The following is a 10,749-nucleotide window of genomic DNA, read 5'->3' as shown; positions in this document are numbered from 1 at the left end:
CCAGGTCCTTGGGAAGGACTCGATGTCTGGATAAAACAAACCAGTCAATAACACCTGTCTGACTGTGTAAACAACAACAAAAACAATAATAATTCTCACCAACATTTTGAATATGTGAGAACACAGCACATACCTATTTTTAATACTATAACTATTTATTGCTTAAAACTAATTGGATGAGCCTATTGTATGAAATGTTAAATTGGGTGGCTGGGGGAAACCCGAAACCCACGTTATCTACCTGCACCGTCTGATCCATCTGGGCCTAGGAATCTGCAGGCACCTAAGCTCATACAGACTAAGTACTTACACAAGCTTCTGCTACAAAATGAAAATGGTTGCTAACGTTTGCTCACATGGCCTTTTCAACTTGAGGCCTTCTGGGTTTCCCTCTTAAAGAGGCAATCACAACAGCTTGGACCTTTCCTCTTATTTTCTTTTGATCTCTATTTATTCTGTGATCCTTCTTTCTCTCATTCATAATTTTCTTTTCTCCGTAATTTGTCTTCTTATTTGAAGCAATTGTTTCTTGACCCCTTTTCTGAAATAACTATTAGTCTCTCTCCACACTCATTAATATCTAAACTCCCTTGAGCATCTTGTTTACATCCAGTTACCTTGAGATGTTTTTCTGGACCTTTCTTCTATATTTGATGCTGTCAACCATTCTATTATTTTATTCTCCTTAACCAATATTGTAGTCTATGACTTAGTTCTTAATTGATTTTGCTGTTATATATTTTTAACTGTAATAGCTTCTGCTAATGGTTCATACCCACTTCCTGTTGGAGTTAACCCCTGCTACTTGAGCAAAAAAGAGGCACCTTTCAAAGTGGTGATTGTCTAATGGGGGGGTGGCGGGGAGGAGAGAGGCTCTATGTAGTCACAGCACAGCATCCCTCCAATGGTTATTGCTGCTGTCTCATGTTATGTAAGAAAACCATATGTTTCCTTCTTTATTGTGAGCCCTTTTGAGGCAGGGAACCATATTATTTGTTTGTTCATTTGTTTGTTTTGTAAACTATTTTGGGAACTTTTGTTGAAAAGCAGTATATAAATATTAGTAGTAGCATCATAGCAGCAGTATTTGTTCCTCTCAGACACCTCTCTCTCTCTCTCATATACACATATACATGTGTATGAGAGAGATTCCTTCCTTTCACTCTTTTGTGTTCTTTTGGAACCAGCTATCATCTTAATAATTACTAATGAAATTCGGGGGGGGGGGGAGCCAAATGATTAAACAGAATAGGATAGAACAGGAAGTCAGATAAAGCTATCTCTGCTGGATGTCTCTCTGTTAACTTAACCTCGAGAAGACCAAACTTCTGGTTTTGGCTTCTCATCCTTCCTCTCTATCAATAAATATTATGTTCCAATATTCTATTCCGGCCTATAACCTGAATATATCTTTTGTGTTCCTCTTTGTCTTTCCTCAACTTAAGAAATTTCTGAATGATTTGCTGTTTTTGTCTTTATTTTCAAAAGCAAGCATTTATTTCTTACACTATTTTTAAAACAATAATGTTCTCAGATACTATAATGTTCTTCTCTTCAATCTTCCTCATATCTGTGATATAATCTCTCTTTTCCACAGCTTGTCTTATATTTTCTTGGCATAATTTTGGCCATGTTTTCCCAATGTTTTCACTCACCTAATTGGCTTTCCTAACCACTTTCAACTCTTATTCCTTAGTTTTAAATCTTTTTTATTATCTTACTTCTGCTGTCATGGACAAGGATCTTCCAGACTGGTCATTAAGCATATTGAAAGCAACCTAATCAACCTGGTAAGGAGAAGTCCTGTGTTTCATTCTTTACAGATTTTCTTCATCCTTCTGAAACCAGATATGGTAGTTGCCATTGTCAGATATGACTTTTTAGAATGGTTCATGGCTATCATCCATGATAGCCAAATTGAACCTCCAATAAAATATCATGACAATTGCCATGCAACAGGGATCCCTACTAACTGAGCATTATTCTCTTATATTTAGCAGGGGGAAAGCAACTGTTTCTATCCAACTCCAGCACAGCATCCCTCTAATGGTTGTGGCTGGGGTCTACCTTATGTTTCTTTTTAGACTACCTTATGTTTCTTTTTAGTCCCCTGAGCCCTTTGGGAACAGGGAACCAAACTATTTCTTATTTATTTTCTATGTGAACTGCCTTTGAGTCTTTTGTTGAAAAGCGCTCTGTGTGTGTGTGTGTGTGTGTGTGTGTGTATTTGTAGTATATTCTCATTCTCTAATTCATTCTCATTGAATCTGTTGGTTAAAAGTCTCATATCCTTTGTGCTAGTTTCTATCTCCATCACTTCTCTGTTACTGTTGCTCCTTACTTTTTTAATTAACTCCCCCTCGCCATTACTTTGGCTCTTCCTTTTGCTGTTTTTAAAATTTATCAAGGTTCACCTTTTCTTCCAAGCTTACCTTGAATAATATTGCTTTTAGCATTTTCTCTTCTTGCTACTTGGGGCATTTTATTTTTAGTCATCCCTTTCCCTCCATTTATTTTTCTCTTTTTGTGTCTCTTAATTTGTGAGCCTGAGGGCAGGAATTATCTTCACCTTTTTTGTCCTGTACAGTGTTTTAGTATTCAAAAGTGTTTAATACTTAATATTAAGCATAAAAATAATTAAGCCACCATAATAACCTATTTATAATTATTGATGGGTAGTCTATACACCACAAATGGGGAAAGGTGGTCCTCCCCCAACTTTTCTACAGCAGGTATGAACAGTCTCCATAGTTAAAACTCAAAGCAAGTGTCAACATTAAAAGGCATATCAGAGAAAGAGAAACAACCAGAAGCAATTGTAACATTATATTCATCAAATGAGTTTTTGCTTTGTAACAACCCTGGGAACCCTATTTGGGTTGGAACCTATGCACACCTGCTTGAAAGTAAGTCCTATTGAATTAACTGTGACTTTCTTCTGAGTAACTATACATAGGATCAGGTTTAGTTTCATGCATTATTTCTTCAATTATTTTGACTGTTCCATAGCATGGGGATTGTAATGGATTACATACACCTAAGTTTTAGTTTCATTTTCAAACTATAAAGGCCACAGTCAGACTAGTTTCTAACAAACATTATCACCATCAATAATGTGGAGCATTAAATGCAACTACATACAGACCAATTCATCGCAGTTATAACAGTAATCAATATTTTATAGCGTTATTTCTGTTATTTTGCTAAACAAGGGAAAGTACACATTTGCTTCCTTCTAGTCTAAAATTAGACTAGTCAGTTTTCCTAGAAAACGTACAACCCTGCCTAGAAGGATAGTATAGGCATATTAAACCTTTATTCTGAAATAACAAAACAATTAAAGATTACCCTTGGTTTTTCCTTGCTATTCCATTATTTCCGCACAGTACTTACCTATTCATTTGACTTCCGTTTCCAAACACCTCACATTGGCCGGCTGCTCCTTTTTGCCTCTCCTGCAGTCTTTGGGTCCAAAGCGGGTTTCTGAAAACTGTGGTTGACATTCAGACTAAGTAGTAACAATGTTACTACTCAGAAGCTAGTCTAAAGGATTAATTTCAACATCCATTGAGTAATTTAGTCAGAATGTCAGCCTGGTTTTTTACAGGCTAAAACCTGGTAGTGTAACTGGGATAAACAAAAGAGCAAAAGCAAAGTTCTGTTGAGCTGTCTGCTCACATGTACACTTCTTTTCATTTCCTATGTTGCCCTTAAAGAAGCATGTGATCTGTTTCTGAACTACAAATGGCTCCTGTGCTATGCTTTTGCCAGGCCTGTCCTAAACAAGACTTTCTAAAATGTGAATTAATGCATTCTAGGAAGATAGGAAGCTGCTTTATACCAAGTCAGACCATTGGTCTATCTATCTCAGTATTGTCTACACACACTGGCAGTAGTTTCTCCAAGGTTGCAGGCAGGAGTCTCTCTCTCAGCCCTGTCTTAGAGATGCTGCCAGGGAGGGAACTTGGAACCTTCTGCATGCAAGCATACAAATACTCTTCCCAGAGTGGCCCCACCCCCTAAGGAGACTATCTTACAGTAGGGATGTGCACAAAGCGGCGCTTGGCCAGTTCAGCAGTGGGGGGTTACCTTTAAAGAGCAGGGAGGGTACTCACACACCCCTCGCTGCATTTCCCCCACTGCTGCCGTCTGCAAAACCGCTGGTGTGGGGCGGCAGCATATCTTCTTGCCTAGCGTCAGATCAGAAGTGGCTGGTGCACGTGCATGATGTGAGCACATGAACTAGCCACTTCTGGTCCGACAAGGCAGACCCTGCCTAGCAAAGGGGACAATTCATGCTTGCTACTGCAAGACCAGCTCTCCTGTTTCCACAACATCTTTCACCTCCGTATCTAATATTAAAAATGCATCAGAATACATTAATAGGATTATTGACCTCCGATAAATTGAAGGATATTTTGTTTTGCTTACTGACATGATTTTGAAAAGCAATGCATGTTTTTTTTTTTAAAGACAAACCTTTGGTCTCTGCCCAGCATTATTCCTGAATCCTGATCTGGACTCTTCCAGCAAGGAATACTATAATTAAGATACTGTCATGACGAGTAAACAATTATATAAACATCCAAGAGTTTGGAAATTATGTATTAATATAAACTTATAAAAGAGTTAGAACAGTTGGTCTTCGCAATCAACCAATTTCTCTTTATAGTACACTTCCACAGGAAAATAAAGATCCTGATGTGTTTTGACTGTTGTGCAGCACAATCTTATCCATGTTTACTCAGAAGTAAGTCCTGGTGTGTTCAACAGAATTTAATCCCTAGTAAGTGTGTTTAGGATTGCAACATTATTATGAGACTGCAAATGGTGGTTGTCTATATTACAACAAACCTTGTACTGTGCCTGTTCTCTTGGACAATTAATACTGCATACTATTATTAACTCAAAGTGCTTCACTAACATTAACTAGCAATCAAAAAGAAGATTTGGAAGATATAATTTAAAGGTACTGCAAAAAAATCTTATTCATAGAAATAAACATGGTTTTTTAGACATATAACTTTCATATATAACACTGGTATTAATGTCTATGAGTCCTTACATAATCAAGCACCATAACATTTTGTTGAGTGTGAACATACATATATATGATGGAGGGAATGCTATTATTTGCTTCTAACAGGTGGTACTAACTACTCTGGAGTTATGAGGATTTAATACCACTGGCAATATTCAGCCTGATCCACCTGACTGGCAAGTTAAAGTCTCTGTCCATGAAGGATTTTTTGTTGTTGGTTCTCCAGTTATGTTTTGTTCAAAGCGCAGCATCAGAGTTTTGCAGACAGAGACCCGCTATAGGCCATTGCTGTGGTTATTCTTCAAGAAAAGCAGCTGGAAGATCTTGTTCAGGGTTAGCTCCTCCCCATTTGAGCTGACATAGGTAATGGGACATGTGCATATGTGAGCTAGAATAAAACCCATGCAGGTATAAGGATCTTAGAGGATATATCACACATTGGGAGGTGTCTGTTCAGTACACAAGCCAACCCCCCACCCAACTGATATGCTGATCTACTGTTTGAGAATGTCTTATGTTTTAGTAATTAACCTAAATGTGACATATTATACATGTATCATGTATATATACACCACTTTTGTCTTATTGGCCCTGGAGATGTTCATAGGGCCTGTGTACTTGAGCAAATATAAGAAGTGTTAAAAGAGCTGCATTGGTAGCAATGTCTCTTGTTCACCATTTACAGTTACTTAGTTGTATACATTTTTACTGGGAGTGTTTTAATTACTAGCAATAAAAAATAATCACTATGGTGGCACTTTGTGTATATATACGAGTTTTGATGGCATGACAGGAATCTCCTGCTTTAGCTTTACAAGGAACATGTTGGCTATGTTAAAAGAAAAAGTAAAACTGGTTAAACATTCTCTATTGCTACACAAGCATAACCTTCAAGCATTTCATTAACTTGTATATGATTTTAATCAGTGGTGAAATACTCTTCTTCTATGCAAGTTAGACATAGGGGGACATAATTAAAATATAACAAGTATGCATTAAGAAATGAAAAGCCATCTGCTATTTCTAAACTGACTCATTATTATAAAACTGAAGGGGTTAAACAGACATTTTGTGATCCAGAAGAAATTACAAAGATAATTACAAAGATTGAACTTTTTAGAAAGGACAATAACAGAGTGTCTGAGAAACTATGCATAATAAAGCCTATTACAACAAAAATTAAAGTGCATACATAAAATAAAAAGAAAGAACTACCAATGCTGGGTAATTAATATAAGCAAAATAAGGCAGTTGCTTGTTTTATTTTTTGGTGTTGTTTTTAACAGAGCAGGACAGTGAGGCGGGGGAGGGGGTTGTTCAGTTAGATGTGACAACAAAGCTGGCCGTGGGTTTTGCATTCAAGCAGGGCTGTGTATCTGGGTTTTGGCTAGTAGAGAGAAGGGGACAGAAAAAGCTGAGAAAAACCCATCAGAGCTTCTTGTTATTCCCCCTTCCAGTGTTAATGGGAAGGATGCAAGTTATGGGAGCCTTGATGGGGGATGGGGATAGAGAAGGGGGTGGGGAGAGGCAGAGCAAAACCTGAGAATTCTCATCAATCCTCTATTCTGTTCAGCAGCACTAACAGAGAACGTAAAGCCTTTGTAGCTGCAAATGGGATGAGAAAAACAGCAAGAATAAGCTTGAGAATACTTAGGTTTTTGCCCTCTTTCTCAGGGTTAATAGGAGCACTGGGTAACTGAGATGTAGAAATTGAATCAGTAGAAAACAAATCTTTAGAATTATTACTGTTTTGGCCCCTGTCTCCCTGCTAGCTTAATTGGAGGATGTGAAGCTCTGGTAGAGATCCAGAGTTAGGATTTGCGGAGTCTAGTGCAAAGTACAATGTGCAGTGGGCACAACCAGATTCTTAATTTCCTTATCTGAGAAAGAGACTCAATACAGTACATCAATCGGTGTGTGTGGCAATAACATAAGCCAGTGGAAAGAGGTAGTGGAAAATAGTTTGTCTTTAAAAACAGAACAGTTAAAACTCCAAGATAGTTTAGAAGCTGGAATGCAGATTCAAAGTGTGTATTGTTAGTTGTAGTAACACAGCAGTGCTGTGTAACTGTATGCTATGACAAGGCTAGACTTGTCCATTTGGTTTTGCTTTGGGTTAAGAAAATACATGAAAGTAGAGCTCAGAACCCTCTCCAACTAATTAATGGGGAGGAAAACATGTTACAAAATATCCATCAGTTATGAAGGTTAATATTACCCACCTTCTAGCCCTATTTTAAAACAATACCTTTAGAAAATGTAATCAACATGCTAATAGATGTACTGTATATCCTAAGATAGGGCTAGGCAATTAAGCATGGGGCCCAAATTTATGCCTGCAAAATACTTTCCATGTGGCCTCTAACATATCCCCTTATCCCAAGGACACTCCCCTCATTACATGACTCAGTACTTTCTCCCAAACTGAGACACTGGCAAAAAGGGCTCTTTAGCAGGTTCCTAAAGGGCAATGTGAATAGCAAGAGAGGCTTGGGCTGGGCCCTCTCCTTATTAGGAACAGCTCACTGCTGTGCACAAGGAAATGGTAGTAAGTCACTGATGTGCATAAAAGAAGAGCTCTGTCAAACTTTTTGCTGCAGTTTGCCCCTGAGGTTCTGGCCACCCTTTGCATGGGGGGAAAGAAGGGGTTTTAAGAGCCTTTTGCCTGTGTCTCTGCTTATGGAAGTGATTCTATGAGCATAACTACTGTTGCCCTTCAGATCTTGATCAGTTGAAAATCTGGTCTCCAGTTAAAAACCTGGCCATTGATCTGGGACCTTTGCTTAGTAAATGTTGTTGAGTTATAGAGCTTTTGTCTCCAAATAACCTAAATCCTTCCAATCCACTTTGTGTTAACATTTCCATTCAAATCCTTCGCAGTGTCAGAATTATAGACCAGAAAAACTTGTATTCCAGACCAAACTCTTTAAATTAATATTTGGATTTGAAGAGGAGCCACCAAAGGTTTTTGACAGGTTCCTAGATTCCTTCTACCCATATTTCCTCCAAAATAACTGTTAGTCCCAGTGGCACCAGGAGGTGGGGGAGAGCATGGGGGTGGGGGGCGCAGAAGGGACAATGTGTATTTATGGTTGGGTGAGCTGTGTCCCACATATTAGATTTCTGAATCAGAAATGGGGGACAGGAGGGGAGAAAACTAATTGGGGGCACCCCTGAAGCTGCCCTTGGTCAGTGCAAAGAACTCCTGACTGACTGGTGTTTGCAAACCATCATGCCAAACTTCTTTACAAGGAGGGATTTTTAAAACCTGGAGCCTTTTAACTCCTTTTCCCTGCTCGAATCTTGTTTTCCACTTAACGATGCTAATTATTATGATCTGCTTCTGTCTTGGTTCTGTATGGATGCCTGTGTAGTTGGGAACGCTCCTCAGAAATTAAGGAATTAAGAAAGGACGGACTATGTTCTAGTATTGTGGAGGTGTCTATTCTAGCACGCTGGGTTTGTTTACACTGTTTTTTTGTAAACTGTTTCCGGTTCTGCCAAGCAGTACATAAAGATAAATAAACAAAACAATGTACTGAGTGAACACCTACCATGGAGTTCCATGGACTTGTGGAATGATTGTTTTGTGAGGTGGAAGATTTGTTTTATACAGCATGTGGAAGTAGTACACTCAGTGCCTTGGGTGCCCCCTAGGTTGCTGTGGGGTGCTTCTGAATCTTGGATTCTTCCAAGGGGCCTTCTCTCATTAGCAAAACGGAAAGAAAGGAAAAGATGCCCTTGCCATTCTTAAAAAACAAAACACAACACAACACCCCACTCTGGCAAGGTGGTGGAGTGCCAATGGAAGTGTGTGGGGACTCTCAGCACATATTTATTTCAACGCACATGTACGTGTAAATCAGGCAGAACAGAGCTGAGGCAGAAACTCCTTGCCTGTTGGGGAAGGAGAAGGGGGAAAAGAACGGAGGCGCTCAGGCTGAGTCGCCTGTGTGTGTGAAACTGGCACCTACAGAAGAGATGACTGGTGAGGGCGCAATGAAAGCTGGGGGAAAGGCGCCCCCTTTGCTCTGCGTGAAGAGGGAAGGCTCCCAGGAGCTGCCTGCCTGGCTCGGCGGAGCTTGGCGCCTCTGAAGGAGAAGCAACTCAGTGAGAAGCGCCCCCGGCGAGGGAGTGGGGTGGGGGAGGGAAGGCTGTTCCCAGCTCCGGACCGCGTTTTCCCGCTCGCTCCTCGGGCTCCCTCCCCTCCCTTCTCCTCTTGCTAAACGAGCTCTTCGGCTCTCTCACTCCCCCGTTCGCCTCTGTGTCTGCTGCCGCCGCGGCCGGAACTCCTTCCACCCTCTCCCTCTCTCACACTTTAATTCCAAAGCCGGCTGCTGAGGCGTTCTTTCTTTGCCACCCGGCCTCCCCGGGCCTGATTGGGCGTACTTTTTGAATGCCCTTGATCCGAGAAGTCGGGTCGGGGTGGGGGAACCGGTCAGGGAAAGCTCGTTGGGACCATGGACTACTTGACGTGGTTGCCACAGTCTCGGCGGCGGAGGGGTTCGGCGAGAGAGGGCGGCTGAGCGATACTGCGGCTCTGCTCAGCGCTTCCTGGAAACTCCCGCTTCGGAGCGGGTGGGGCCGGCGAGGGGTGTGTGGAGGAGGATGCCCTCCACAGTGGGCGGGTAGGCAGGCAGTCAGGTAGAGGCAGGACCCAGCCCAGAGGGCAGCCGCCGCCGCGCAAGAGGGCAGCAGCGCACTCCAAGCACCTCACGCAAACACGGGGCTGGGGGCGGGCAGGGGGAGCACACGCCATAGTCGCTGCCTGAGGGCTTGAAACCGAAGTGGGGTTGGGGGGCGGCAGGCGGACCCAGCTGGCCTCGGAGCAGGGCAGGGGCTTTGGCCCGGCTTCTTCGGGGGGCGACAGAGACACACACACCCCGCCTTAAAACAAAACAAGGCATATAAGTTGATGGGAGGCAGAGCGAGGGCCCCCAGGAGGACCCCCTCCCCCGATGTCGCCCCAACCCGAGGGGTGCAGCAGAGGCCCCACCCCAAGATAACCCCAACCCGTGGGGGTGGGGCAAAAAAAGTCCCTTTGTCCAGGGGAAGCGCCCCCCCCCGCCATTAAACTGTGGAAACATTTACATGATCTCGCCCCAAGGGGAGGGGAGGGAGAAACCTGAACCCCAGATTTGAGCATACAGGGAGAAGCCTATTTCTAACAAGTGTGGGAGCCCTGCCTTTCACAACCAAGGGGGATGGATCCCGGCTTGCAAACAAGGGAAGCCTAACTTTTCCATCGTGGGGGTGGCGGCATATCAGAGGCTGTGGGGAGTGTGGACTACACCGCCGTCCCGAAAGAGTTGATGAATGCACCCGCCCCCCACAACTGAAAAATGTGCACTCGCGCTCTTCCCCCACTACGATTCTCCTAAAGACTTTGAAACAGTCCAGCGGGGGAGGGGGGGCGCAAAACCCAGGCGCGCCCCCCGCCGCCACCCCCATATCGTTCTTCCTCCTCGTTATTTTCTGCCACGGGAGAGCTCTCTCCCCCACCCTCTCCGCGTTTCCTTTTTCTTCGTCTCCTTTCAGAGACCTTCAATTTATCCCATCACCAAGCTGCATGTCAACTGGGAGGTGGGGATGGAACAGGCTCCATCGCAAGCTGCGGCGGCAGCGCAGAGGGTTAATGGCAGAGCAGCAGCGCTGGAGCGTGGGGGGAGGGGAGGCAGGGTTCGTAAATGGAAACATTGGTACATAAG

At 42.7% G+C, this 10,749-nt stretch overlaps 1 long non-coding RNA gene across 1 annotated transcript; it reads right to left on the bottom strand.

Annotated features, from left to right (window-relative positions):
* Positions 1-4,944: 4,944 nt before the first annotated feature.
* LOC128332560 (uncharacterized) lies at positions 4,945-9,741 on the bottom strand. The gene is made up of 2 exons (XR_008310690.1): positions 8,596-9,741; positions 4,945-5,429 (listed from the first exon to the last, which is right to left on the bottom strand). It is a non-coding gene; the product is annotated as an uncharacterized LOC128332560 (long non-coding RNA).
* Positions 9,742-10,749: the final 1,008 nt, after the last annotated feature.

Source organism: Hemicordylus capensis, chromosome 7 (assembly GCF_027244095.1).
Source record: "Hemicordylus capensis ecotype Gifberg chromosome 7, rHemCap1.1.pri, whole genome shotgun sequence".
Taxonomy (NCBI): Eukaryota; Metazoa; Chordata; class Lepidosauria; order Squamata; family Cordylidae; genus Hemicordylus; species Hemicordylus capensis.
This window is presented reverse-complemented; position numbering and strand designations above follow the sequence as displayed.